The sequence below is a fragment of the Leptonychotes weddellii genome, chromosome 2, assembly GCF_054177405.1.
Source record: "Leptonychotes weddellii isolate Sample4059 chromosome 2, ASM5417740v2, whole genome shotgun sequence".
Lineage (NCBI taxonomy): Eukaryota > Metazoa > Chordata > Mammalia > Carnivora > Phocidae > Leptonychotes > Leptonychotes weddellii.
The window spans coordinates 21,304,349-21,330,296 of record NC_138370.1 but is presented as its reverse complement, the minus strand read 5'-3'; the positions used below and the strand labels follow the sequence as shown (position 1 = coordinate 21,330,296).

Below are 25,948 nucleotides of genomic sequence, written 5' to 3'. Positions count from 1 at the left end.
TTGTGATCTAAAATTAAAACCATTTAATATAAATATACTTATATAATAGATGTAGATTGTATATTGTGTTATATATAATTATATGTATATAATATTTAATCTAAAACAGAAAAACTCTTAGGGAAAAAAAACTAATTCTAGGACAATTCCAAACAAGTGAAAAAACTACTGCCTTCTGTGTCTAATGTATCTATTGTTTTGCATAGGAATTCAAGAATAGAGTCTGCTCAGTTCATACGGAACAGGTTATTATGTATTTCTGCCCTTTTCGACCTCGGCAGGGACTTTGCCTCATTCTTAATAGGCGCTCCCTTCGTGTCTTCCTCCAGCCGCATCTAACACCATACCTGATACACAGTGGATGCTATACAAACAAACAAACAAATAAATATTCATCTCAGCAAAACAAGCAATTGATTTTATGCCTTATGAGGGAAATCTGTCATGGCTAAAGATGACATTTGACTTTGCAAGCCTTGGTAAGCCTTAAAATCTCGAGGATAACTAAGATTACTACTTTTAAGAATTAAAAGAGCAATATGACAAGAAACTTTTTGATGCCTTCAAAATTTGTGTCGTTTCCCACAAAAGATTTGAGAGGTGAAGCTGGAAGGAGGACTGCCGGCTTGGAAACCAAATTTAGGCTTGATCAAGGCAAACACGGGGTAGTGATTAAAATGTGACCAAAACCTTTCTGTATTTAATGAATGATTCCAAGTAAACAAATAACAGGAAGATAAAAAATATAGCCATTTATACTGCTTGGCATTCAACTGGGTCATTGTGTTGAGCAGGAAAACAGAGGTTCTTAACCTTTGCTTTTTTCTATTTTGATGGGAGGTGACAGGGTTTAGCGGAAATAATTCGAGTCTTATATAACGGTAGCATTTGCTGTGTGTTAATTTTAAACTTTGGCGGGTGGGAAATTAACTTTTCTTTCAGTTTTCTCATGCATGAAATCAAGACAACAATATCTGTACTATCATTTGATGAGAAGAACTGAGAAAGTATAGTGCACTGTGCTGTCTTTCATCCTCTGATTCCTATATCTCCTTTCAGAGACTGGCGCAGGACTTGGCTTCCTACCAGGGTAAATCTCAAAGGAGTTGCTGCTGCGCCTGCCCTCTCACCCTTGTCCCTCCCCACTCCACTGCAGTCAGTCCTCTGTCCCCAGAATTCTACGGGAATGGCTCCTGTGAAGTTCACCAGTGACTTCCATCTGCTATCTCATGTTCAGTCTTCTGTCCTCCGAGCAGTGTCTCAGGGCTGAGCACTCTGTCCTTCTGACAACACGTTTCTCCAGGCTCCCGAGACTTCACAGCTGTCTGGAATTCCTCTCACGGCACAGTCCATTTTTCATGTCTCTGTAGTTCCCTTCTCGTTGTGGGTTTCTAAGTGTGAGGGTGCTCCAGGACCCCACTCTGGGACAGATTTCTCTTCTTCTCCCCTCCCTGCCTAGGCCATCAGGCCATCTCATGCATATGCCAATGACTCTTGGTCTGTCATCTCAGGAATGACCTGTGGCGCTGTGGTCCACCAGGAAGTCTCATAGGCACCTCAACCCCAGCCCCAGTGAACCTCCCCCGATCTTCATCGCCCTCCACCTCTTGACTAGTCTTCCTTTTCTGACTCCGTGGCTCTACCTTCCATTTAGTGGTTAGGGGGAAAAAAACTAGAAATCATCCTGGACCCCATTCTTTCCCTTTTCCCGTCCAACCCATCGAGGTTCTATTGGGGTTGCTTCCAAAATGTATCTTGAATCCAACCCTCATCATCTCCATGGCTAAAAATGGAATGCAGACCACCCTGATTACTCACCTGGGTTTCTACCCGGTGTCTTGTCCACTGACGATCCCTTATCCATACAGAAACGAGAGTCATCGGGTAAATCAGATGACACCACCCTCCTGCTCAAAACCTCCCAATAGCCCCTGTTGCTACTAGAATAGAATACAAACTCCGTGGCCCAGCCTCTAGTTGCGACATGACCTGACGTCCGACATGGGTTCTCCACCTGAATCCTCAGCAGTTCCTCCTCGTTCATCTGGATCCAGCTTCAGTGATCACCTTTCTGTCTCTCCAACATGTCCTGCTTCCTCCTCCCTCGGCCCCTCTGCACCTTCTCTACCTGAGGTTGTCAGGGGCTCCCTCCTCATGATTTAGGTCTTAGATGCTTCCTTCTCAGAGGCTGTCCCTGACGTGCGGGGCAAAGGGAGGCTTCCACCCCATTCCAACACTTCCCCGTGACCCCATTTTCCTCTCTTCTCAGAATCCAGCTCCATCTGACGGTGTATTTGTTACTTACCCCTTTACGCGTCAATGGTATGTCTCCTCTCCATAAAATACACACTCTGTGAGGACAGAGAAATCCATCTTCCTCATGATACATTCCTGGGCCTGGCACAGAGGACATGCTCGTGACATTGGCGTGGAGTGAGTGAAACTTTTAAAATGCTAATAAACAGGAAGCATTCAATAGATTTGGTTTCTCCTGTCCTTTTTTTTTTGGAATGAATTTAAAATCTATGATTTTTCTTTGTGTATTTTTACTCTGATGCCCATTATTGTCTCCGTGTGGCAGGTTCCCGGCTTGGGGTTGAGGATACCAACATGAGTAAAATCTGGTCCTTTGGAAAGTTGCAATCTGGTAGGTGAGGTAGGCATGTAAGTACATGTTTTAAAAAATTGTGTAAATATACATACCTGTATATGATACATAATATGATATTTATCATTTTAACCATTTGTAAGTGTACCATTCAGTGGAATTAGATACTTTCACAATGTTGTGCAACCACTATCTATCTCCAAAGCTTTTCATCATCTCGACACAACTCTGTGCCCATTAAACAATAACTCCCCTCGCCCCTGATCCCAGGTCACCTCTATTCTACTCTCTGGCTCTATGAAGTTGCCGATTCTGGGCATCTCCTGTAAGTGAAATCATATAATATTTGTCCTCTGTGTGTAGCTTATTTCACCAAACATAATGTTTGCAAGGTTTATCCATGCTGTAGTATCTATCAAAATTTCATTCCTTTCTTATTTATTTTTAAATTATTTTAAATTTAAATTTAAATTTTTAAGATTTTATTTATTTATTTGACAGAGAGAGAAAGAGAGCACAAGCAGGGAGAGTGGCAGGCAGAGGGAGAGGGAGAAGCAGACTCCCCGCTGAGCAGAGAGCCTGACGTGGGGGCTTGATCCAGGACCCTGGGGCCTTGACCCTAGCCAAAGGCGGATGCTTCATCGACGGAGCGACCCAGGCGCCCCTAAAATTTCATTCCTTTTTGTGAATAGTATTCCATTATATGTATGTAGCTCATTTTGTTTATCCATTCATCTGTGGATGGCATGTGGAAATGCTTGAAATACAGCAACTCAATCAACAGTTTCTTTCCTTGTTTTTTGTTTGTTTGTTTTGGTCAGTACAGTTGAGGAAGAAGTAGCGTCTGCGAGGTGGAACATTTTGGTATTTTGATAGCATGATTTGCCAATTTTAGGGCTGAGATTAGAGAGAGATGTACTGGGTGAGAGTGCCCAGGAGGGAGGCAAGGCCTGGAGCTCAGAGCTCCCATCTATACACCGTGGGGTGGTTTTGGGTTTTGGCGGAAGAGTAAGTTATGCATAAAAAGATGGCTGATGTGGGGGACATATAAATGAGCATGGCTATGGGCTCCCTAAAACCTTGTTCACTGATCCCACCAAATTTAAAACTGCCAAGTGCTGGAAAATACTTGTCAAGACCCAGGATAAGCTTCGGCTGATCTTTTGGCTCCCCCTAGTGGAAAAAAGTGGTATTTTGTTGTCTTAAAAGCCCAGACGCGGTGGTTGTCTCTAGACCCAATTGTAAAGGGGATGGCGTTTGTGTGTTTCTGTTCATGGTGGTTTTTATCTAAACATACCTGTGTCAGTAAGAGGTTAGTTAGGATATCTCCAGGATGTGTCTCATATGCTGCCACAGGACAGCAGAGGCAAGGAACTTCAGGGATCTGCTCACGGTGACTCCGTGAGTTCAACACTTGCCTTGCAAGAAATGAATCCCCTATTAATTACATGCAGACCAGGACACCGAAACTCTGAGACTATAGAGTGTTTATACGGCGCAACGGGAAGTCCTGTGGCTCTATCTGCTTGGTCTGAGACCGGTGGGCAGGCTCAGAGCTCCTGGTGTCTTTTCTAGTGCTTTCTGCTCTTCTCTTATGGTCTCCTGCGGGCAAGTTTACAAGGGCCTCTGCCCGGTGGCTTTGCGGGGCTGCGCAGGGGTCCTTTTACAAAAACGTCTTTATTCTGTGCTATTCTTCCCTTTGTCAGCAGGTGGCAGCAAATCTCAGGGAGTAAAATACACGGTCCCAAGATGCAGTCTTTTGTCCCCAAATGGGGGCAGGGGGAGAGGGATGAAGCAAATGGGTAGTGATTTACCAGGAGGGCCTCTATCGGAGTTTGCTATGGCTTCCCTAAAGAGACAGAGTGTTGTCCTTGAGAAATGGCTTGCGATTGGGGGTAAATATCAGGGCAAATCTTTCAGGGGCTTTGTCACTTTGGGTACTTCCATGACTTAAACTCTGAGCCACTGCTAACTTATCTGTAAAGATGAGAACAAACCCTTACCGACCTTTCAGGATAAGGTGCCCCCAGAATGCCTTAGCCTTCTCTACTTCTCTACTTCCATAGTGCACTCTAGAAGTAGAGTACTAGGAAAAAATTTCGGTGAGAGACATGACCGAATGCCTCTCCTCATCGTTACCTCATCAGCTGACAACAGCTCAATTTATATTAACAACTTGACTTCTAGCCTCTGCACAGATAAGTAAAGGAAGGGTTTATTGGTTCCCTGTAGCCGCCCCAACAAGCTCCCACAGAGGTTGATTCTCTTGCGGTCTGAAAGCTGGAAGTCTGGCAGGGTTGTCCCCCATTCTGGGGCATTCTGTGGCCTGTGGCCACATCACTGCAGTCTCTGTCTCAGGGTCACATTGCCTTTTTCTCCTTTGCGTGCAGAATCTGCCTCGGCCTCTCTCTAATGGGGAAACGTGAGTTTGTACGTAGGGCCCATGCAGATAATCCAGGGTAATCTCTCCTTCTCAAGATCCTTAATTTAACTGCATCTACAAAGACTTACCATATAAGGTAACCTTTTGCGGGCTCCAGAGATTAGAACCTGACATCTTTGGGCAACCAGCTTTCAGCCTCCTGCGGAGGGGATTCGAGAGGCCATTTGCTGCCTGGCATGGCACCCAGGACGCGGGCGGTGTGGTTACCTGGGCTGAGATTCCTCAGTAATCTCTCTGTCCTCCATTCCACATAGGTGTTCAGGGAGTTGCAAGAAACTTTCCGACCTGGCAAATGTGGGTTATAGAAGGGGTTATAGGGGTATAGAAGAATTAGAAAACATTACATCGAGGCCTTCAATGTCTGCAATTTGGCGAGACGCATGGAGTGGAAGAAAGTTCGCCGACATTGCCTCCAACTATTCAAATGTGCCATTCCAGGAGGAAAGGAGCTATAGACAATATGTGAAGAAATGGCCAGGGCTCTGCTCTGATTTTTGTAAAATAAATTCAGACTTCCCCTCAAAGAATGGCTAAAGGAAGTTCTCCAAACATGAAAGAAAAGGTAAAACGATAAAATTTGGAAAACCAGGAAGAAAGAGACAACAAAGCAAGAATGTTGGTTTTCAGGATTCAGATTCAACATAATGCTGGAAAGTCTAGCATAGAATATTCCCCCAAATCTACAAAGTACTAAAACTAATGAGTGATTTTGGCAAGGTTACAAGATATAAGATTACAATACAAAAAGCAATTGTATATCTGTGTACTAACCATGAACAGGTGGACACTGACATTAAAAACACAATACTATTTATCATTTGCTTAAAAAAAAAAGAGACAGAAAAATAGGTAGAAATCTAGCAAAACATGTACAAGAAGGTAGGGGTGCCTGGCGGCTCGTTGGCTGAGCATGCAACTCTTGATCTCAGGGTCGTGAGTTCAAGCCCCATGTTGGGCTCCACACTGGGTGTGGAACTTACTTAAAAAAAAAAAAAAAAAAAGCAAAGAAGGCATAAATAAATGGAGAGATACACCGGATTCATAGATTGGAAGACCGAATATGGTAAAGATGTGAATATCTCCAAATTGATTTACAGGTTCAACACTGTTTCTAACAAAGCCCTAGCAAGATGAAACTTTTGTAGATGCCAAAATTCTTCTAAAATTCACATGGAAAGGCAAAGGGACAGAAGTATCTAAAACAACTTTGAAAAAGGATAAAGTGTAAGGAATCAGCCTACCCAAATTTGAGATGCCCTTTACAGTGACAATCATCAAAACTAGTAATGGCAGAATGATAGACACATAGGTCCATGTGATAGGAGCAAGAACGCAGAAACAGACACACGTGAATACGCCCCACTGATTTTTGACAAAAGTGCAGATTCAACAGAGGATAGATAGCCTTTTGAAAAGATAATGCCAGAGCAATTGGATCTCCATGGCCTGAAAAATAAATAAATACCCTCAGTGTTCAGTCTCACACTTCATACCAAAAAATTAACTAATGAGGGATCATGGACCTACTGTAAAAATGTAAAATCGTGAAGGTTTTAGAGAAAAATATGAGAAAACGTTTAGGATCTAGGTCTAAGTGCAGAATTCTTAGACATGACAAAAAAAGTAGGATCCATAAAAGGAAAAACTGACAAACTGAACTTTAGCAGAATGTTGAGAAGATGAAAAGACAAGCTGCCGTCCAGGAGAAAATATCTGCAAATCAAACCTCTGGCAAAAAAGTAGCATCTAAAATATATTTTCAAACTCTCGAAACTCAACAGTGGAAAAGCAAACAAATAACCAGATTAAAAAATGGGCCAGAGGCCTTAGAAGATGTACATATGGGGGGTGCGTGGGTGGCTAGGTGCGTAGGTTAAACATCTGACTCTTGGTTTCAGCTCAGGTTGTGATTTTGGGGTCCTGAGATTGAGCCCCACGTCGGGCTCCATGCTCAGTGTGGAGTCTGCTTAAGACTCTCTCTCTCCCTCCCTATCTGCCCCCCACCCTGGGCACGCTCACTCTCTCTCTCAAATAAATAAATCTTTAAAAAAAGATGTACAGATGGTAAACAAGCACCCCCCAAAATGCTCCATACCATATGTCATCAGGGAAATGCAAATGAAAACAACAGTGAGATACCATTACACTATTAGAATGGCCAAAACCTGGAACCCTGACAATGCCCAGTGCTGGTGAAGATGCAGAGAAACTGGGTCACTTGTCCATTGCTGGTGGGAATTTAAAATAGTACATCTATTTTGGATAACAGTTTGGCAGTTCCTTAAAAAGCTTGCCATGTGGCTACCATATGACTGAGCAATTGTGCTCCTGGACATTTAGCTCAGATAAATAAAGACTTATGTTCATAAAAGATTGTAGATAAATGTTTATAGTAAGCTTTATTTGTGATTGCAAGAAACTGGAACTATCCAGATGTCCTCCAATGCATGAATGGTTAAGGAAATGGTGCCGCATTCATGCCGTGGAATACTACTCACCAGTAAAAAGGAACAAAAGGTTGATACACATAACAACATAGGTGGATCTCCAGAGAAATTATGCTGAGTGGAAAAAAAACAAAACACCAATAATCCCCCAAAGCTCCATCATTTCATGCGTCCATTTACATAACATTCTTGAAGTGGGGGCAGGTGGGAAGGAGGTGTGGCTATAAAAGGGCCACATAGGTCCTTGTGGTGGAAATGTTCTATGTCTTGACTGTATCAATGTCAATACCTTGGTTGTGATACTGTATGATGGGTTTGCAAGATGTTACCACTGGTGGAAATTAGGTAAAAGATGCACAAGAGCTCTCTGTATTATATCTTGCAACTGTGTGAGAACCTATAATTTTTTTAAAATTAAACATTTAATTTAGAAAATGCTAGAATAGGGGGTGCTTGGGTGGCTCAGTTGGTTAAGCATCTGCCTTCGGCTCAGGTCATGATCCTGGGGTCCTGGGATTGAGCCCCGCGTGGGGCTCCCTGCTCAGCGGGGAACCTGCTTCTCCCTCTCCCTCCCCCTGCTTGTGCTCTCTCTCTCTCTCTCATTCACTCTCTTTCTCAAATAAATAAATAAAATCTTTTAAAAAATGCTAGAATAACACTGGGTTCTGGAATCACAGCAATTTTTTCACTTTTTATCTTTTATTATCCCTCTCGACCTTTATTTTCCATAGCCTTTTATATTACTGTCTACCAATGGTTACGAAGGAAGAAATGTAGAGAGGAAAAACAGATTTCTTAATAAATTAGTGAAAAAAATCGGAAGAACTGAAAGCTAAGTTGAGGAACACAGATAAAATGGTCTGAGCTATTGCGAATAGCACACAATCATATTCATTTATGAAGTTTCCTTTTAAAAGGCAGTGTCTTCATTCAGGTCCTCTGAGAAGCAGGTGCCAAGGTGGAAATACACAAGCAAGAGAATTCTCGGAGGAAGATGTGCAGAGGGGGCTTATGAGGGAGGAAGCGGGAGCGGGCAGAGAAGACATGCAGCTCTGACATGAGAGGAGCAGGTAGGACACTCGGTCCACATCGCCTCTCTGAGAAAGTCTTGGCCAGGCTGGTGGGGAGTCCCAGAGCGAGGACTGACCATCAGAAGATTCCTCCACCGGGCAGGAATGGCCTGGCTCTAGTACTCCTGCCTTGTTCTGTCGTTCTCTGGGATCAGACAGGAGGGGATGGGGCTTTGGCATAAAAGCTGTGGACCCAAGGTGTGGCAGGTGTAGGCTCTGCCCCAGCGACACGCAAAGATACATGTGAGTGCTATGCCTCAGGATTTCCAAATAATACCTCTGCTCTTTGGTGAAGTTAACATAATCACTCAGCTCTTTTCTTTGTAGCCATAACAGAAAGCTCTTCAAATCATGAACTATGCAGATTTTGCCAAGGAGTCGGGAGTAGAAGAAACAGCTATTAAGTTAGATGCCAGGGTAACTGGGTGATAGCCCCCAACTGTGACAGTTTCATGCGTGGGTGACACTTGAACTTCCTGAGCCTGTTTTGTCTTGCACAAAAGGCCAATAATACTTGCTTCCCTGTTAGAACTTTCAAAGTATAGTCAGAAGCCTGAGGTTCTAATCCCAATTCCGCTATTTACCAACAGGGCAATCTTGGACCCATCTCCCTCATCTCTACCCTGGAAAGGACAATAGCACCCAACCTTCCCACTTCTAGCTCATGCTGCAACTCGCCAGGGATTGCTGTCAGACTCAAGGACATGATAAAGGGCTAAAACCCAATGAGAGTTATCAAAGAAAAAAATACAAAATAATGGATGTAAATATTACTTGAAAAGATAAGGAGTCAAATGTCATTTTTGTCATTAGCTGGAGGATGGTCCACAGCCTGGAACCCACCATGCAGGTGGGATGACTCACACTCAGCCGCACCCCCCAGGGCCTCCGACCCTCCGTTCCCCTGCCAGGTTCAGATTTCTCTCTCAGATTTCTAGTTCCATTTCCCCTGTTCTGCGCCCTGCCAGTGCCCCTGCACTGAAGGAAATGCCTTTATTGTAATTTCTCACATGGCCCTGGAGTCAGATTACTTGCCACATTTATCTTATTTGACAGAGAGAGAGAGAGAGCACAAGCAGGGGGAGAGGGAGAGGGAGAAACAGACTCCGCGCTGAGCAGGGAGCCCGATGCGGGGCTCGATCCCAGGTCCCTGGTATCATGACCTGAGCCGAAAGCAGACGCTCACCCGACTGAGCCACCCAGGCGCCCCTCTATGCCACATTTAATTGAATCTAAAATGCCCTCCCTCCATTTTAAGTCATACCATTGTTTTATGTACCGCAAAGAGAGGAAAGAAAAAAAAAACCCGCCAACGAGGCTGTGACACAGTGTCTTAATGACATTCCTCCCTGTGCGTGAAATGGTCACACGTGCCTCTCCCTGTGTTGAAACTTCTGTCATCCATTCTGAAGGACTTGACAATCTCCCCGTCTTCGGCTGCACCGCTTGGCTTCTGACGAGCATTCCTTTGCATGTATCTCAATAATTCAATGTGACTGAGCTTCACATCATGTCCTTTAAAGCCGTGCTCTTTAAACTTTTATGGGCAGTCACCTGGGGATTTTGCTGAAATGCAGATCCCGATTCGGTAGGTTTAAGGTAGAGATCGAGATCCGGCATCTCACCATCTCCCAGGTGATGCTGCCGGTCCGTGGACCACAGTTTGAGTAGCGCGGGTAAAACACTTGGTTTGCTTTGCAAGCAACAAAGGAATCGCAAGCATTTCTCCTCTAAGGAACATTCACTTCACAGATAACAAATGTATGCCCCACTGCTCTGTCCCCTCGCCTTCGTGAATACACGGAAGTTTTCCGTTCAGTCCTGAATCGCGGTGGAATCTTTCTGAAGACACTTTACACGGCAATGGGACCCTGGGCAATGGGGTCCTGCATCAGGACCACAAGGTACTGATCCTTGTTGAAGTGATGAGAACAGCAATGGATATGAACGAGTTGGCACACCCAGGCAATGACAACTGGGTCGCGCTGATGCCTGGAGGACAGCAATTGTAAGATGCTCTGCATCAGAAGCTGTACTCTGATTTCAGAGTTTAGAGTTGTTAAAATATGAAAAAAATGCACATCTTAGAATCAGTGCAAAATGGAAATTAACTCCTTCTTTCCTACTCTTTTTTTTCCCCTTCTCTCTCTCTTAATTTGAAGAAATTTCCTTCAGGGGTTGATTTAACCTAATGCCTGCTGGAAATTGGCTTTGCTTTTTTGGGGGGTGAGTTCCCTACCCCATTCGGTCCCATCCAAGACCCTGCTTGAGAGGTCACAGCAGCAGTCACCCCATCACCTTGTTGGAGGTTCTCTGTACGGGGGCTGAAAGTCACTTTCCAGCCTGGCTGCTCATCCTCTTCCCCCCGGAGCCTCTGGGGGTTCCATGAGTTAGGGCCACACCCCTGTGAACCTGCAAAGCCAGGGTCCTGCTGGCATGCTAGGAATGCACTGAGCCTAGCCCAAAGTCGGTTCCTAGCAAACGTCTGGTGAATGCTTTGGTGTGATAGTTTTGAGTTCCAGAGGATGCCTTTTATCTCAGGAGCATCGGCGCTTTCCATCAGCTTGAAGTGAGGGTGGGGCAGCAATTTCTATTTGAGAGTAGTTATGCTAGGGATTTTCCCCACCAATTCACATGCTATCAACACTTGGCCTGGAGAGGAGTATCATCGATAGGATAAGTAAACACATGATCAGTTTAAATCTGTAGATCCACATTTCCCAAAATATTTTCCATGTAAAATGTTTGAGTGTCGGGCGCCTGGGTGGCTCAGTCGGTTAAGCGACTGCCTTCGGCTCAGGTCATGATCCCGGAGTCCTGGGATCGAGTCCCGCATCGGGCTCCCTGCTCGGCAGGGAGTCTGCTTCGCCCTCTGACCCTCCTCCCTCTCGTGCTCTCTGTCTCTCATTCTCTCTCTCGCAAATAAATAAAATCTTAAAAAAAAAAAAAAAAAAAATGTTTGAGTGTCTAGGGGATAATAAGTGTGCCAAAGAAATGACTCTGCCTAGCATGTGAATTAAACCCGCACCTCTGTTTGCCTCCCACTGAACTCAACTGTAAAACCTGGACAGAATACATAAATTTGAGAAATGCTGGCATAAACCAAATTAAACAGGTCCTGGATTGTCTTTATTAAGTGTTGTGAATCTATTAGAGGGGCTGTTTGTATTCAGTGTTTTCCAAATATTTGATTAGAGATTTTTTTTTTTTTCTCAAGGAGTATCCCAAAAGATACGCTGTTTTGTTTCTATGTGTCCCATGTCCCCCCCCCCCCCCATATGTGGATTAGATGGGTATGACACTTCTCCTCTCTCACCAGGAGATCATGCTTTCTTTTGACAGCTGTTAAATTTTGGGGAAAAAACTTGTCAGTTCATGGTGACCTTAATTTGGCATATCTGATGGGCGGCTATAAATGGCTACTTCTAGTTTACTAATTATAAAAGGCTTGCTATTTGTCCCTGCTGGGTGATTCATGTGGTAATAATTAATACAATAATTTAATAAGATTAGCTTTTCTTCCCTAAAACTCAGTGAGCCTCATGAGCCAAGAGAAGCGAAGGAAATGAAAGTAACAAAGCAGCTTATGATCGCACGCAGATGAGTTGCTACACTGAACTCTGCCAGAAAGTTGATATGGAGCAGATCCGAAATGTTGAGCTATTTTCCTAATACTATACTGGGAATTCAGAGGAAGAAAAACCAACAAAGACCTTTGTTAAAACATATTGAGAAATAATCAACACTTTTGGAATAACATTTGCTCAGAGAGTGCCAGCACTTTGTTTCCAACACTGTTGCGGGTAAGAGAAAGTATATTAGATTTTTGTAGTGTAACACATTATCACCAACACAGAGGCTCAAAGCAACACTACTGATTGGGTCAGTTTCCCAGTTTCTTCTAAGTCAGAAGTCCAGGCAGGGCTCACCTGAGTCCTCTGCTCAGGATCTCACAAGATGACAATTAGAGTGGCAGCTGGGATAGTGGTCTCATCTGAGGCTTGATGGCTTCTTTTCAGTGCATATGCTACTGGCAGAATACATTTCCTCGCAGCTTTGCAGAATTCAGCTGCATTCTAGCTGTATCTTCCAGGTTAGCCAGAAAGCCTATCTGGCTTTGAACCTCTTTGACTGCTTTTAAGGGCTCATTTAATTAGATCAGGAACATCCTGATCTAATCATCTCTTTTGATTAATTCAAACTCAACTGATTAGGGACCTTAATTACATTTGCAAGATCCCTACTGCTATATAAAATAACATAATCTGGGAGCTTGGCTGGCTCAGTTGGTAGAGCATGCAACTCTTGACCTTGGGGTTGTGGGTTCAAGCCCCAAGTTGGGCCTAAAGCTTACTTAAAAAAATACAAAGAACTATAGGACTACATCAAAATAAAAAAAAAATAAAGTCACATAATCATGGGAGTGATATGCCGTTATATTTATGAATTCTGCTCACACTCACGGGGAGGGGATTATGAAGGGCATCTACATGAGGGGCAGGAATTTTGGGACCTATCTTAGAAGTCTATGAATCATGTGAAATTAACACACATCTCCCTTTATTTCCTACTCAGTTCAACTCTAAAATCTGGACAGAATGCTAGAACAGCTGTTTGAGAACTCTGAAAAATAAACCAGCAGGCAGATTGGGGAGAAGCCCAGAATTCTAAGTCCTATCAAAGTAGCAGATATAAATAAGATTGATTGTCTCATAGCATAATACCAAAATGTCCAGGACACAAACCAAAATTACTTGACATATAAAGAACTGCAGAAACTGCCACGCATATGGGAAAAGACAATCAACAGACACCAATGATAAGATGATATAATATTGGAGTTTTCTGACAAGGACTTTAAAGCATGGGATCATAAAAAAATTCGTAAGTGTTAAGCAAACGCAAAGACTCTTATAAGTAAAGTTTGCATTCAATTTGGTCTTCCTTTTTCTAGTTTCTTAAGGTAGAAGTTCAGGTAATTGTTTTAAGTATATAGCATTTAGTACTATAAATTTCCCCTAAGAACTGCTTTAAGAGCATTTCACAAATTTTGATATGTTCATTTCACTTCACTGAAAATATTTTCGAATATCTTTTTTTATTTCTTCTTTAATTCACTTAGTATTTGTTAGTGTATTATTTAGTTTCCATTAGGCAAAAATTTGTGATTTTCCAGAGATTATTTCCACAGGTTATTTTTAATTTGATTCCACTGTGACTGGAGAATATACTTTGTATAACTTGAACATTTAAAAATTTATTGTAATTTGTTTCATAGTCCAGAATATGGTCTATTTTGGTAAATGATCTGTGTGTACTTAAAAATAATGTGGATCTTGCTATTGTTAGGTGGAATGTTTTATAAATGTCCATTATATCAAGTTGGTTAAGAGTGACTTTTTAAATCTTCTATATGCTTGCTGGTTTTCTTTTTACTTGTGCTATCAATTAGAGATAATTATTGAAATTTCTGACTATAATTTTGGGTTTATTTATTTCTCTTTGTAGTTCTGTCAGTTTTTGCTTCGTGTAGTTTGAAATTCTATTATTATGTGCTTCTGTTATTTATATCGCCACTCCAGATTTCGTTTGACTTGTGTTAGCATAGTGTATCATTTTCTATCCTTTTACTCTGACCTGTGTCTTTATACTTATACTTTATACTTTAAGCACATTTCTTATGGATAGCATTCATTTGCAACTTGTTTTTTTTTATTCAATGTGTCAGTCTCTGTCTTTTAATCAGAGGTGTTTAGATAATTTACATTTAATGTGATTATTGATATAGTTAGTTTAGTTTATTATCTTGCTATTTGTTTTTGTCTGTCCCATGTCTTCTTCATCCACTTTGTCTTATTTTTGGCCTTCTTTTGGATTAACTGATTTTTTTTTTTTTTTTTTTTTTGGGCTTCCATCAACCCTCCTTTTTGCCTTCTTAGCTATAAACATTTGTTTTGTTATTTTAATGGCTGCTAAAATATGGTGTGTACAGTGTATAAGGTAGTATACAGCTCTAAATTATCACTGTCTTTAGTAATTATCTACCACTTCATGCATGTATAGAATAGAATATTTCCATCTCCTCCTTCTGGTTATTATGCTATTGTTGTCATATATTTTATCTATACATATATTATAAACACCAAAATACATTGTTATAATTTTTGTTTAAATAATCAATTATCATATAAAGAGATTTAATCAGAATAAATAATATTTACCATTTCTGGTGCTTTTTACTCATTTAAGTAGATCTATATTTTCATCTGGTACTATTTTTCTTCTGCCCAAAAGACTTTCTTTAAAATTTCCTATAGTGTGGGTTTGCTGGTAAATTCTTACAGGTTTTGTCTGTCGAAAAACATCTTTGTGGCACCAAGGTGGTTCAGTGGGTTAAGCATCTGCCTTCGGCTCAGGTCATGATCCCAGGATCTGGGGATTGAGCCCCACATGGAGTTCCCTGTTCAATGGAGAGCCTGATTCTCCCTCTCCCTCTGTCCCTCCCCCCACTTATGCGCACTTGAGTCCGTGCGCTCTCTCTCTTGCTCTCTATCACAAATAAATAAATAAAATCTTTAAAAAAACAAAAACATCTTTATTTCACCTTTTTTTTTCACCTTTGTTTTTGAAAGATATTCTTGCTGGGCATAAACTTCTAGTTTGACAGTTTTGTCTTTCAGTATTTTATTTTATTTTTTATTTTTTTAAAGATTTTATTTATTTATTTGACACAGAGAGAGAGATAGCGAGAGCAGGAACACAAGCGGGAGGAGTGGGAGAGGGAGAAGCAGGCTTCCCGCTGAGCAGGGAGCCCCATGCAGGGCTTGACCCCAGGAACCTGGGATCATGACCTGATCCAAAGGCAGACACTTAACGATTAAGCCACCCAGGTGCCCCTGTCTTTCAGTATTTTAAAGATATCTTCTTGCCTACGTTGTTTCTGATGAAAAATCTGCTCCCACCCTTATCTTTGTGTCTTTTTATGTAATATCTTATCCCTATCTCTGGATGCTTTAAAATTTTCCATTTATCACTGGTTTCTTTAGCAATTTGATTATGGCAGGTCTTGATGTAATTTTTTTCATGCTTATTTTGCTTGGGGGCTGGTTGAACTTGGATCTGTGGGTTCATAATTTTAATTAAATTAGGAATATTTTTGGCCTTATTTTTCTTCAAATATTTGTTCCATCATCTCTCTTCTCTCTCCTTTCCTTTGGCAACTCCAATTACACATATATTAGGCCACTTGATACTCTTCATTTTTTCAGATTTTTTTCTCTTTGGGTTTTATTTTGCTTAGTTTCTATTGCCATGTTTTCAAGTTTACTAATGTCTCCTTTTTTCCTTCCTTCCTTCCTTCCTTCTTTCCTCCCTCCCTCCCTCCTTCTTCTTTCTCTTTCTTCCTTCCTTCTTCCCTCCTTCCTTCCTTTTTAAAGTGGGCTCCACAATTCAGGGCTTGAATTCACGACCATGTGATCAAGACCTGAGCTGAGATCAAGAGTTGTTTGCTGGGGCGCCTGGGTGGCTCAGTCGTTAAGCATCTGCCTTCAGCTTAGGTCATGATCCCAGGGTCCTGGGATTGAGCCCCACATCGAGCTCCCTGCTCTTCAGGAAGCCTGTTTCTCCCTCTCCCACTCCCCCTGCTTGTGTTCCCTCTCTTGCTGTGTCTCTCTCTGTCAAATAAATAAATAAAATCTTAAAAAGAAAAAAAAAAGAGCTTTTTGCTCAACTGACTGAGCCACTCAGGTGCCCCTCAAGTTTACAAATGTCTTCTTATGCAAAGTCTAATCTACTATTAATCCCATCGGTTTTTCATTTCAGATGTTGCAGTTTTCATCTGTCGAAGTTCAAGTTGGGTGTGCTTTTCTGGAAATATTCTTTATGTTTATACTTAACTCCTAATATCTGAAATACAGTTATAACTACTGTTTTAATATTCTTGCCTGATAGCTAATATTCTGATATCTATTTCAGTTCTGAGTCAGTTTTGATTGATTGATTATTCTCCTCATTATGGGTTACATTCTCCTTATACTTTCACTGTCTGGCAATCCTTGATTGGATGCCAGCCATTGTGTTATTACCTTCTTTGGATGTGAGATATTTTGTTTTCCTATAGCCATTCTTGAGCTTTGCTCTGGGAAGCCATTAAATTACTTGGAAATAGTTTGAGCTCTTCAGATCTATCTTCTGATTTATGAGGTGGATCTGGGTCAGTGTCTGGTCTGGGTCTAAATATTTCCCACTACTGAGGCACCATCATAAGTATTCTGCCCAGTGTCCTGAAAAGTCTGATTTTTTTTTTCCAGGCTGACTGTAGGAACAGGCTATATTCTTGACCCTGTGAGAGTGCTGGCTGGTTTTACCCAATCCTATCAGATTGTGTCTTCCTCGGGCATTGGGTAGTAGGAGAGTCCACCAGGCTCTGCTTGGACTCCCCCTTCTTACCCCATAGCTTGGAGACTCTCTCAAGGTAGTAAGCTGGGACAATAGTAAGGCTCTCCAAATTTGCTTCCTGTCTTTCAGAGACCAATGTCCTCCATTGCCTGATAGCCAGTGTCTTGAAAACTGTTGTGTCATATATTTTGCTTTTTGTTTGTGCATCTGTTTCTTTCAGGCAGCAGGCAAAATCTGTCCTTTTTACTCCATCTTGAATGGAATGCCTCTTTACCATGCTACTGAATGCATATTAAATGCATACTGAAACACAGTGTTTTGCTGATGGGAAAATGAGACACTGAGAAGTTAAAGGTCACAGGGACCAATCCATCCTTTAATCATGATGCTGCCTCCTGGTGGAAGAACATGTGCTTCTCACGTCTTTACAAGAGAAATTGCAATGGCATCTTTCCAACACAGCCCAATACTTGGCTCTAATTATATTTATTAATGCTAATAGGAGTTGCAATCACAATTATGCTCATCTCTCTGTTTAGAGCCAACTGTTGCAACCATTTATGGTCAGTGAGTTCAATTTATAAATTGGAATTTATTAAATCTAGCCACTTAAATATACCTCTGTTTTAGGCAGATTGCCTCTAACATTTATGACTAAAGGTATTTACTTTAAAAATGTCCTAATAAGACATAAGCACTTAGAAAAAGTCTTTTCATCTTTATTTTTCCTTTGATGGTACAGAAAAGGAAAACATGCCTGCAGTCAGATTTTTGGTCTATTTATTAGAGAACAAGGGCTCTGTGAAGCTCTTAAAAAATATTTCAGAGGATGTTTTCTTTTCTTTTTTTTTTAAGATTTTACATATTTATTTGACAGGAAGATAGAGAACACAAGCAGGCAGAGCGGCAGGCAGGGGGAGAGGGAGAAGCAGGCGCTCCACTGAGCAGGGAGCCCAATGTGGGACTTGATCCCAGGACCCTGGGATCATGACCTGAGCTGAAGGCAGCCGCTCAACCAATTGAGCCACCCAGGCGCTCTGAGGATGTTTTCTGAAGAAACTGCCTAGCTCTGGCTCAGAGCCTGTATGGGAGCTGCAGAGGCATTGATTAGGAGAAAGCACATATTCTGGATCGTGGCAAACAGGAGAGTTGGCAGCCCTGTTAGGTGGTGGAAGACAATGAGGACAGGAAATTAAACACACATAAGATTTCTTTACATTTGCAGGGTGCCTGGCTGGCCCAGTAGGTAGAGCACACGAGTAAAGCACACATCTCTTGATCTCGGGGTTATAAATTCGAGCCCCATGTTGGGTGTAGAGATTACTTGAAAATAAAAAAAAAATAAACAAATTTCTTTATATTTTCTTTTCATACATTCATTTGGGAATCCATAAAATGTAGAAATGTTAAGTGGATTTAGAACTAGATTTAGGCAAGATTCTGAAGTGTAAATTATTCTCATTGGTAAACTGAGAACTATAACTGAGGTGGTCTTAAAAGCATTTGCTTTCTCTGAGAGTTTATGATTCTCTGATCCAGGCCTTTTGAGGCTCTAGGACCTCATGCTGGCTGGGGCTTGCTTGTGGCACCTGGCAAGACCCACCACAGGGGAGGTTGGCATTTACCAGTGTTTGATCTTCTCTCCCAGGTGTCAACATTTACCTTTTCTGTGGCCCATTTCCTCAAGGCACCATCTTCCTTGGCTAATCTGATCACCCACCACAAGGAAGTTATCACTTATATTAGAGATGAACTGTGGGGTGCAAGCAGGAGGTGTGTCCGATATTAACCAGGGTAAGGGAAGAAAACAATAGAATTCTTATTTGTATTTATTTTTATTTCATCCTTTCTTATTTACATTTTGTTTCATAATGTGCATAATATATTAGTTACAGTACTACACATATGCCATTTAATTATATACACCTACAATAGTACATATATCTAATATACATATATTTAATCCTAAACTTTCCCTAATTGTGTAAATCTCTTCTCTCTATGTGGTGGGTCAATGAATCTTGAGGACATCACTGTACTGTGGTTCTCTAGGCTTGCTGCGTACCTGTCACCTTGGGCTCCCCCTTGGCTGCCATCTTGGGACTTCTCATTGCTTCTTTCTTCCATTTGTGCATCTATTTCCTGGATCCCTTGTGTCCCTTTTCCTGAGTATATTTCTTCCAGTTGCTTGCCTGAAAAAAGGTAAAAGGAAGGTAAATCTTGAAAGACCTTGTATGTTTGAAAATACCGTTAGTGTAACTTCACAAGTAATTGATAATTTAGCAGGATATGGACATCACTTTCCTTCAGAAATTTGAAGGCATCGCTTATTATCTTGCAGTTTCCAGTGGCAGTTGAGAAATTCAATATTACTCTGACTCCTGATTCTTTGTATAAAACCTGTTTTATTTTTATTTTTGTATTGGAAACTGAAAAGACTTTCCCCACACATTCTCTCCAGAGTAACCATCATGCTGAATTTTAACATTGTAGCCTTTTTTTGGTGAACATTATATAGGTGAAATCACAGAATACATACTTTTTTTGTGTCTGGCTTTTTAATTTCAACATCATGTTTGTGAGATTCATCACAATACACAGCAATAATTATTCAGTCTCAGTGCCTTTTCTAACTCTATCGTATGAATAGAATGCAATTTATGTATCCCAAATGTTCATTTTGTGCATCATCTATTCTTGCTTTATGGATCCGAATATATCTTATCTCTCCAAGAATATTAATTAAATACTTTTTTTCTTACCCCCATATAATCTTTGTTTCTTCCAACTACCTTTAAAATACAGGTTAAGTCTTTGTATTTCATTTTATATGATTTCCTCAAATGTCTGGTGATCCGTGACTTTCTGCTCATGTTTATGCATGAGGTACTAAACAGCTGATTGCTAGAACCCTGTGCTCGTGGGTGGTCTTCCTTGTAGGGTGATCTTGCTGCACTATTTTCTTGGAGGAGATTCCTGATGTTAGTAGCCTTCTTTTTTTCCTCCCTCTCTTGAGCTGGTCATATTCCACAGAGAATGAACTTTTAAGCAGAAGTCCAATCCTGACTTCCAGTATTTTGGGAGCCAACTAGGGGAAAAGGCTAGAGAAGCTCTACATTGGTATGTGGGCCCATTTTCAACATGGCTCCCCACCCTCCAAGGGCCTGGTCTTTCTTGTCCAGAGACCTTCTGTTTTACCCTGTAGAGAATATACTTCCAGTCTGCTCCTGGTGAAGGCAGGAGAATCTGCCTGGTGCTTGGATTTGGGGAGGCCACCTGAGGGCCTCACTATTTTTTTTTTAACAAACTAAGTAGACCAATTTTCTGTCTTTAGCTCCATCTTTACCTCCAGTTTCAGAAGTATCTGGTGCTACTCTTGAGTTTCTGGAAGCTTCTACAAAGTAAGACAGGGTTTCCATGACATTGCTTTCCATTTTCCAAGTTTTGCTATTGTCCCCTCTCTTTCTCCTTTTGTCTTTCGCATTTATGTCATTCAAAATCCTTTTATTGTTATTATTTCATGAGGGCTTCAGGAAGGAGTGGCCACAGGTAGGTGCACTCATTGCTCTATTTTCACTCAGAAGTCTTGTTCAATAATTTTTCAACTCAACTGTCTACACCTTGACTCTGGTTTTTCTAGAATGGATAAGTTTCCAATACCCAAGGAAGAAGTGATAGTTGTGTCAGAGTGGACAAGCATTTAATTTTTGTTAATATTTATATGTTTATACACCTACTCTTTTAGATGGGCCTAATACATTTTGGTTCCTTTGCTTATGGCCTACAGTGAACATAAGGTGGTCTTTTTGTTTTTCCAAAGTACATGTATCATGTGCTGAGTTATCTTCCAGATTACTTAGGAATCTACTGCTGCGGGAGGAGACCTGGGAAAAGAACATTTTGATGCTATTCCAAATCCACTCAATCATTGGATTCAACTACAAAGACGAGTTGATACCTTTCTCTTTAAGGAATCTGCCATTAAAGGAGGCATTATTAGCCATGTTGAAGGCTAGCACCACAGCCTTCTTAGCGCAGAGGGCAGCGCGTCAGTCTCATAATCTGAAGGTCCTGAGTTCGAGCCTCAGAGAGGGCACAGCTATTTTGCTGTGCTATAAAAGGGTGTTCGAAGAAAACAATAAAAACTTTCAGCAAAGGTGCTTAGAGGTTCCCTGTGGCCAGGCAGATACAGGGATGCCCCCCACAAAGGCATCGGTGGGTAAATGTCCAATCTGCAGGCAGATCATTCAACCTCATTCAAAACAGAAGGGATGCAAGCCACAGCCAGAAGGAAGTTGTCTGCTCTCCCAAGAATTAAAAAAAAAAAAAAAAAGTGGGAGTTTTGAACTTAAAAAAACAGCTCCAAATCTCAGGTCTGCCACTTCTTACCAGTGACCTGGAACAAAGTTTCTGTTCTGTTTTGTTTAACTTTTAGAGGCTCATTCCTTATTTGTAAAATGGGAATAATAACACCTAACTGCCAAGGTGAGTTGAACACATGAAATGATACGGATAATATTACAGTCAATGTAAGATACTTATCCCAGATTTTGGCAGGTAGTGAGTGGTCCTGTAACTGACGTTCTCAGTGTAAGGAGAGAGATGCAGAGAAGGGCACTGGGGTATTTTTCCTTTAGAAAAGGGTTACCTGCATTGCCCAGAGATGACAAGGTGTGGTATTGTTGTCCAGGAGCTGCACGTCTCTTCAAAGAGAATGACAATCCAGACACTGCAGAACCCCAGCAAAGCCCCTGACGGCTGACACAGACACGCTGGCATCAGAAAGGGTCACTGAACACAAGCGCACACCTTGCCGGGCTGTGTGCGCAGAGTCCCTCCACCGCACGGTGCTTTCAACACCAGAACCAAGAAGGCAATGTCAGGATGAAATAAATGAAACGTTAAGGATTCTGAGTGGGGTGATTCTCTAAGCAGGGCCCCAATCTCCCACTTCACTTTTCTCCTCAGGGCCTCTTAGGGTGCAATTTCTGGTAATGTCCCTACGCTCGGCTCAAGCCTCTTCTTGACTTGTCCTACATTCCATTTTCAACAAGAATGGTCACTTGGGTTTGACAGTGGATAAAAGCATGTGAGGGATAATCTTGATATACACCTTTCAAGGAGATAAAAATAGTGAGATAATAGATGAGCTATCTATCTCATTTTTTTTAAATAAAAAAATTTTTACTTCAAAACTAGTTAATGTACTATATGCTGGCTAATTGAACAGAATAATAAAAAAAATAAAAACAAAATCTACCAAAAAAAAAAAAAAAAGTTGTGCCATCATGGTGATGTGTATTCTCTCTCCCCTTCTTTTTTTTTTCTTTTGTGGCCATATCATCATTAATTTCTGTCTGCAGAGTTCACCCAAGTTCAAATTTGACCACTTTCCCCTGACCTCACCATACGTTTTCTTAGTTGTTGCTATAATTTCATTAGCTATTCTACAGTTTGGAAGGAAATGGTGCTCCAAGAATGACTTCTCATGATAGAACTTGCAAGGCACAATTACCCTTAACTTTGAGATTGGGACGGTATATATTCCATTGGAAGACACACAACGGAATATTATTCAGTTGTGACAAAGAAGGAAGTGTTGCCATTTGCCACAACATGGATGGACCTTGAGGGCATAATGCTAAGTAAGATAAGTCAGATAGGGAAAGACAAATACTGTACGATATCACTTATATGTGGAATTTTAAAAAGGTAAACTTGGTAAAAACAAAGAGCAAAATGGTGGTTAGCAGGGGGTGGGGCTGGGGGATCCGGGGGATGTCATGTAAGTGTACAAACTTTCAACTAATAGATAAATAATTACTGGAGATATAACACGTGGCATGGAGAATACAGTCGTCAATTACTGTATTATAAACTTCAAAGTTGCTAAGACTCTAGATCTTAATTGTTCTCACCACAAAAAAGAATAATTATGTGATGTAGGGCGCCTGGGTGGCTCAGATGGTTAAGCGTCTGCCTTCGGCTCAGGTCATGATCCCAGGGTCCTGGGATCGAGTCCCGCATCGGGCTCTCTGCTCCTTGGGAGCCTGCTTCTCCCTCTGCCTCTCTCTCTCTCTGTCCCTCATGAATAAATAAATAAAATCTTTAAAAAAAAAAAAAGAATAATTATGTGATGTATAGAGATGTAGTTAATGCTACGGTGGTAATCACATTGCAATATACAAATATATAAAGTCAACACGTTGTACACCTTAAATTTACACAATGTTGTACGTCGTTTATGTCCCAATAATAATAATAATAATAATAATAAGATTAGGACGGAAAGAGAGAGGCTGGGCACGCGGGTGTTAACTCCAGCCCTCTGACATCAAGAATGGTCAGTGATCTCATTGACCTGATTGAGCTGATTTTCTTTCCAACCTAGGTGGCCAAAACTGAGTACCACTGAAGAACTGCTACAGCTGGGGTCATTAAAGCAACCCATAATCAGAGATGTTCCATGAGAATGTCATAAGGAAATGGCAGGGTGAGCTGCGTCTGAATTCCCACGGTCACATTAACGCTTGCAGCAAATCAGGGTTCTCGTTTCCAAGGTCTGGGCCATTTTTGCCTGGAATGTTGTCCTTTCAGATGTGGAATGCTGTGTACTATTTGCAGATGGAGCGGCATTTTAGAATTTGAAAGCTTCTGACACCTTTTAGGGTCAAGCAGGCACTCCTGGCTGATGCACATACCAGAAGACTGCAGTAAAGTTGTCCTTTTGCCTGAGCACACAACCCAGAGACAATTCCTGGCAACCAAAGGCATAATGAATGGGACCCAGCTCTTCTCGTGTTGGGAAAAAAAAAAGAGACAGAGAGAGAGAGAAAAAAAGAAAAAGACAAAGAATTGAATCTGGGCCAGTTAATAATGCAGTCCACTGGTTTGTGCCCGAGACCTTGAATCTGAGAGGAGTGGCCTTTTCCAAAAGGTAATCTGTGCCTGATGGACATGCTTAACCTGTCCCCCGTTTGTGTTTTAAGGCTCTGTTACTTTGGAACCACCTCTTTATACCAGCGGCAACACCCCAAATTAGTCTCCATTCACAAATTACCTCTGAAGCAGCCTCCCTGGGAAAACTTAAAAGCCTATTTAACCGAAGGAGCGTCTGCTGCCAAGAAGTTGGCTTGGGAGAATGGCAGTAATTAAATGATGATAATATTTAGGATCTTGCAGGTATAACAAAGGCTCCTTTCTTTGTCTCAGGTGGGGACACGTTAACACATTGCCTCTGTCTGGCAAGGGAGGCAGGCAAGGGAGGAATGCAGCCATCGTGGGGGTGTGAGAACGGGGAATTGGAGTACCGCGTGCCTGGGGATGGGGGCGGCCTTCTGAGGTCTGGAGGAGAGCTTGGTGCTGGGAAGGAGAGTGGTTTAATATTAATATTCATCAGAGATGGGCCCTGTGGCATTTCAGCCTAAGATGTCTTAGAACAGGTGAGGGATGAAACAAGACCAAGCTCTTTGTTAAATGGTTTCTTGTCTGTGGGAGGAAGGACGGGGGAGCGGCGGGGGGGGGGGGGGTGAGGCTCTGTGTGGAGCCTCCAGCCCGTGTCTCACAGCGGCGGCAAGATGGAAAGTGGAGTCCCAGTGACCAGTCTTTCCTCTCTCCAGTTGTGGGATCTCGTGAGCATTGCTAAATCCACCCTACATGTAGGAAGGGGAGTGGCCCAGCCCGCCAGCCCCCGACCCATGTGCACAGATGGGGGCCACGCTGCCCACCCTGTCGGCCCCGAGGCATGAGCGCCTGGCCCTCATCTGTCTGCTCGAGTGCGTACTTGTCTCATGATTTGAGTTGATCCAAAGGTCGGTATGATGGATGTATCCTGTGAATCTAATACATGAGTAAATTCATGCCACTTTCTTCAGCTAAAGCAATTTCATCTGTTCAGCCCACAAAGAGGATAAATGGAATGCTGGGCTCAGGGCTCGGGGCCAGGGTTCCAAACATGTGGGAAGGAATGGGCCTGTGTTCCTCATTCATCCTGTCCGAACTGGACAAATTCCATCCAAGATGGCCGAATGCCAGATGAGTCAACTTCTGTCCCCCACCCCCTTTCTCTCTGTCTCTGTCTCTCCCTCCTTCCTTTGCTTGCTCTCTCTGGGGATTTCACTCTGGCTAGGACAAAGGGAAGCTTGCAGGGCCAAAGTGCGAAGACCAGGTTGCTGTTTGCCAAGTTTGGGAGGATTCTCTGTGTTGGAGTTGGGAGTGTGAAGGGCCTTGGGAGGAGAAATGAGGAGAGGAATTTAGGAGAGTGACTTGTTTTAGTGAAGAAAAGCAAGGTTGACCTGGGCTAGGTATCGGATCTGGATCCAGCACTGTTTACTTTTTAGGGGGCCACAGGAAGAAGTGGGGAAATTCCCCCAGAGAAGGCCCAGGGTCCAGGTGGGAAGGTATCAGGGAAAGAACAAGACATGGGTTCTTTCTTATGCGTCCATTATTGTTGTTGTTGTTTTTTTTCTGTTTATATATATAACACATATTCATTATAGAAAACTTAGAAAATACAGAAGAGCCTAAAGGAAAAAAAAGAAAAAGAAAAAAAAGACTAAAGAAGAAAACTAAAACACTTATATACTAAAACTTAAGGATAAATACCACTAGCCTTTTAGAGAATGTTATTTTAATACAGTCTCAGAGCCTCCTTTTTTCTTTTAATAATTATTTTGTGGGCATCTTCCAAAGACATTGCAAAATCTGCAAGAATTTGTTTTTAAATCAGCTGATTCATATTTCATTGTATGGATAAAATACACGTTTTAAAATCATTTCCCAATGCTAGCACTTAGGTTTTTAACTTTTCCTATTATATAAGAAAAGCTCCAGTGAGCACCTTTGTGTGTGTGTGTGTGTGTGTTAGGAAGGGAGAAGAGGGTGCAGCTGAACTGCTGTATCCTTGTTTTGGGTGGTCCCTAGAGTGTCTCTGACCTCTGACCTGCCTGGATGCTGGAGCAGACCCCCCAAGCAGTTGTGCTCA

At 41.9% G+C, this 25,948-nt stretch overlaps 1 non-coding gene across 1 annotated transcript; it reads left to right on the top strand.

Moving 5' to 3' along the window:
- The first annotated feature begins 20,988 nt into the window (after positions 1-20,988).
- TRNAM-CAU (transfer RNA methionine (anticodon CAU)) lies at positions 20,989-21,061 on the top strand. The gene has a single exon. It is a non-coding gene; the product is annotated as a tRNA-Met (tRNA).
- The last annotated feature ends 4,887 nt before the right edge of the window (positions 21,062-25,948 follow it).